This window comes from Xyrauchen texanus, chromosome 2 (assembly GCF_025860055.1).
Source record: "Xyrauchen texanus isolate HMW12.3.18 chromosome 2, RBS_HiC_50CHRs, whole genome shotgun sequence".
Classification (NCBI taxonomy): Eukaryota; Metazoa; Chordata; class Actinopteri; order Cypriniformes; family Catostomidae; genus Xyrauchen; species Xyrauchen texanus.
Window position 1 is genome coordinate 17185947 of NC_068277.1, and position 5221 is coordinate 17191167.

General features: G+C 34.4%; 1 long non-coding RNA gene across 1 annotated transcript; it reads right to left on the bottom strand.

The window, feature by feature from the left end:
* Positions 1-1058: 1058 nt before the first annotated feature.
* LOC127617072 (uncharacterized) lies at positions 1059-3064 on the bottom strand. The gene is made up of 4 exons (XR_007967271.1): positions 3022-3064; positions 2407-2897; positions 2065-2129; positions 1059-1953 (listed from the first exon to the last, which is right to left on the bottom strand). It is a non-coding gene; the product is annotated as an uncharacterized LOC127617072 (long non-coding RNA).
* Between the last annotated feature and the right edge of the window lie 2157 nt (positions 3065-5221).

Below are 5221 nucleotides of genomic sequence, written 5' to 3' on the forward strand. Positions count from 1 at the left end.
CCTTGCTCTTGCTATGCACTATTTTATCATTATTATTTTATTATTTTATTATTATTATTATTATTATTAGGTTGCTGTTGTTGAGCTTTCTTAACTTTTTTACTTTCTTCAAGTATGCTTGGACATCTAATTAACATTTTTAATCAATATCCATAATTTCACTAAAGTACAATTTGAGTACTTTATAGACACCTGTAAATGACTTTAAAAAAAAGTACAGTAACATAAATGTACTGTTTCATTACAAGTCTTCTTTGTGAGTTAAATATCCTTTATTTCCACATACAATTTCAAGCATACCATACTGTAACATCTAGATGTCCTTTATTTTGAAAAGTTTGTTCATGTTCCATGCCATGTTTTGTTCCTGTTTCCTTGTCATGTGACCTTCCTGTTTCCCTCTACGTCCATGTGTCTTGTTTTCATTGGTTTATTGTTTGATTACTTTGTTATCAGTTCTAGTTTGTGATTGGTTTTAGCTAATTGTCTTGTTATCTTGTTTAGAGTTCTGTTTGTTCATTGGCATATATTTCCCCATGTCCATGTATTTAAGCCCTCACGTTTGCCATTGTTTCTTGTCTAGTATGCTGTAATGCTTGTGTAGCTGGCAATGTGTAGAACCCAAGTGCAGTTTATTTACAAAATGATAATTATGCAAGAAACTCTAACTATACCAGTGAACAAGAACTTGACACATAAACTTGAAACTTGACTGTGAACTTGACATGCCTTGATCTCTGTTACACAAATTAACATCAATACTAGAGAAAATGGCAAACATGAGGGCTTAAATACATGGACATGGGGAAACATATGCCAATGAACAAACTTTAAACAAAATAATTAATTAAAACCAATCACAAACTAGAACTGATGAAGTAATCAAACAATGAACCAATGAAAACAAGACACATGAACATGGAGGGAAACAGAAAGCTCACATAACAAGGAAACAGGGACAAAACATGAACAAAAACCCATCTAGATTTTACACATACGAGCACAAAGAGTGATTAAACACATATAAACTGACAATGCAAATGTAATGTAGTGTGGCAATCTAAGAACATTTAGCCTTTTATTATCATTATTATTACAGTCATGCGGCTGTATTACAGTATTTTTTTTTTCTGCATCTGACCCCCAATAATAAATTTTGGACACCTGTGGTTTCACCAATTATAAATTAGCAACAGGGGTGAAATTACTTTTGCACATTATAACCACCCTCTTGAGGTTACAGTGTAATTGGCAAATCTCTGTGTAAACAGTATTTACAGAAATAATAATGTGATCTATATTTGATTTGCCATCTGAACTAGGTTTTAAGAACATAACTCTTTGTACTAGACATTCATTTACACAGTTTATAGGTAAGTTGTGTAGTGTTCAATTTACTTTGAAATTAAAGCATTTCTGAAATGATGGCTCAATGGTTTTATCAGATAGCCTTGCAATGTTGAGTGAAAGTGATGTAATCAAGATATAAATATAACATTGAATAATACAATTATATTCAATACCATAACAATAATAAAAATATATATTTTATTACTATTAATCAGTTTTAAAGACCAGTACCTGGAAATGCTTAATGTGAAGCCCATACTCTATATGATGCAACCTCTATGGTTAATGGAATTCTGTTGAAGATAAGGACCACCATGTTTTCCAAGTCTTAGGTAAGTCTTTAGTAATTTAAAAAGTTCAAATACATACTTATTTCAGTCCAATCATGTCATGTGTCAACAGTCTTTGAACAATTACAAGAAAAAATAAAAATAAAAAAAAACATTAGTTCCCTTCAGTAATGTTTGAAATTTGACATTTTAGGCTGGAATACACAGTGTCCTTTATTGTATTCTCTCTCTGCACGCTCACAGAGCCCTCTGTGTTTGTGTTGTCCCCAGGAAATTGTAGCATTGTGTAGTTCAGGTCCACACTATCTCGATCCTAGGGGAAACAAAGAATGTATTCTCTCTGAATGCATGAAGGTTATACTGGTGTACTGAATTGTGAATGAACAAACTTAAATCTGAAGTACAATTTTAGCCCACTACTGACATCAGAGCAATTTGGTTGAGGTGGGTCACCGTCTGACGGAGTGTGTTGAACCCATCTCTGCTGTGCTGAAAAATAAAATTGAGGGGGATAGAAGAATAAAGAACTATAACTACTAAAATTAAACTTACAGTATTGATTCAATGCCCACTGTTGAGCTTTGATATAAAATGTATGGAAAAGACCACTCCAGCAACATTGAATTAAAGTGTAGCAAGGCTATCGTATTTCTGCTGTATAATATACTACTGTACATTACATCTCATCAACATTAAAAGTTCTTATAATTTAACATTTAATGAAGCAGCAAGAAAAAAATTAAAATAACATTGAAGTGTACATTACCAGCACACCGTTCACATTTTCTTCTCCTCAGTCTTTCACATAGAATTATGTTCACTATTCCACTGAAGAGCAAAATTAGAATATTGCAGACAAACACTGCATGGAAGAGTGCTGAACATGGTACATTTTCTAAAATGCAGAAATATTTTTTTATGTACAACAAGTACAAATGAGTTGGGGAAAAAGTGGAAATTGACCAAATCAAATAATGATTCTGATAAAATAAATATAGAATACTGACATTTGCAGTTTCTCTGTGGCATTTTATTTATTTATTTATTTATTTGGCTCCACTAAAAACAATTTTTTTCATCCTCAAACAATGTTGTAATTTATTTTCAACATGCAAACACATTTCATGGAGAGTACTAAATTGTGTAATATTAATACTTGTAATATTAAAGTCAATGTACTTTGTGTATGTACATTAAAGATGCTTAAGATATTTTACACGAGCAAATATTTTAGAAACATTACCATCCATTTGTCACCTAGAACAGAGAGACATAAAATTTGAATAAATAAATACCTGTATTTCTTCAACAAAATTGTTACATAAATATTCAAGGACATCATATGTTAAATGCAGTTAGGTAGAAATTTTTCTTTACTTACATTTCTATAAAAATTGTGTGAACAACGAGTGAGAGATCATCACACAGTCAATCTTCTAAAGGGTGAGGCTATAAGCAAAGATTTATATAGGACACCATCTCCAGTGTGAAAGTCATGTACCTCAAGGAGAGCAAAGTGCATGGGTGTGGTTTTGGTTTGAATGGTAAGCACTTGATATTTTTACATATATGATGTTTCTTTGTCTTCCAACTGCAGTAGTTCTCACGGAAAAGCAGTTATAGTACAGTTACCTATGTGTGACATGCTTATTTCCACCCTCAGCTGTGCCAGTCATTAGATCAACCTCACCAGCCTTCTAAATAGAAATCACCTGCTCCTAATTACTGCACATCTGTGTCTCATCAAATTTATATATACTTCTGTGTGTGTGTATATATATATATATATATATATATATATATATATATATATATATATATATATATGTATGTATGTATATGCACATGCATATGCCTATGCCCTCAGTTTTAGTTGGAATTCAAGTAACGTTAGTCTCACACAGTACTGCTCTTGGCCACTGTTGCCAGTGTGGTCGTTCTTTTGTTCATACAAGCAAGGCTATCTCTTGCTACATTGTTTGTATTCTCATACCCCATTTGTTTAATTAAACCATACCTGCGACTGCATTCCTCTGACTATGGAAGCATCATTACACTATGGCAGAGGTTCCCAAATTTTTTTAAATTACTGCACCCCTTAATAGTGCCCCCATGTAATCCCAAATGCTAAAAAATAAATTAAACAAATATGCTATTTATAACACTCAAAACATTACTATTAATAAAGATCAATATTAACAAATTAAATAAAAACATTTAGCCGGGGCCTCAGTGAGTATTGACGATGACTACCACCCCTGGAGTCACGAGTTCGAATCCAGGGTGTGCTGAGTGACTCCTGCCAGGTCTTCTAAGCAAACAAATTGGCCCGGTTGCTAGGGAGGGTAGAGTCACATGAGGTAACCTCCACGTGATCGTGAAGAGTGGTTCTCACTCTCATAGTTCGCCTGGTGAGTTGTGCATGGATAGCGGAGTGTAGCATGTGCCTCCACATGCTTTGAGTCTCAGCGGTGTCACGCACGACGAGCCATGTGATAAAAAGCACAGATTGACGGTCTCATAAGTGGAGGCATTTGAGACTTGTCCTTCACCACCCAGATTGAGGTGAGTAACCGTGCCACCATGAGGACCTAATAAGTAGTGGGAATTGGGCATTCCAAATTGGAGAGAAAAGGGGATAAAATTTAAAAAATAATAATAATAATTATATATATATATATAAACAATGTAGCCTTCAAGTACTTCTCAAGTAATCATGCTTCAAGTTTTTATAGTTAAGGCCATAATAAAATAGAGTAAATAGTGCTTTAGGTGTTTCAGTTTCAGCAGCAATTAAACATTTGATACATTAATACTGATTTTATGCAGTCAAACTTTTGACTAAGAAACAAATCTGTCAAATTGAAATGTGTTAGGCTTATAGCTACTAAAGTTATTCTGTCAATTATTTTCTCTTATTCATTTCAATATTATTGTTTGTATATTAATGTCTTTTAGGCTGCATTTACATTTATTAATTTGGCAGATATCCAAAGAGACTTACAAAAGAGGAAACATAAGCGAATCATCTTAAGGAGACAGTGGTTAGGGCTGGGCGATAAAACAATTTCAATATTTATCACGATAAAAAAAACTCCACGATATCGACGATAAGCTTTTGAGTAATTTTCGATATTTAGCCTGTGTAATACATCTTGACATGCATGTTGCTAAAAGCAATAGCAGATTGGTTGAAGCCGAGCGTCAAGCTTGAGAGGTGGATTATAAAATTGACAGCAGTGTGGGGCAAGCGGTTTCCTAGCATTGGGAGTGACTTTGAGCGGATTTCTTCCGCTTCAGTGGAAACGCAGCCTCCGAATGTATGAAGTTGCTATTGCCCCCACTACGCAGGTCACCGCGTTCCGTCTCTGGACCCCAGATTGATTCCATCTTGATTGCAAGACATCGTGACGACGGTTACGCCCTCTCATCGTCTCTACATCATATCTGATCTTTCTGCGTGGTATTCTTGAATATTCTTGAACACGCTTCACTGATACCCTGTCCCGGGCCATTTTCCCCACATGTGCGTAAACATGAGGTGCGTGTTTCTAGAGCGCCTTTGGACCATAACGTTTTTT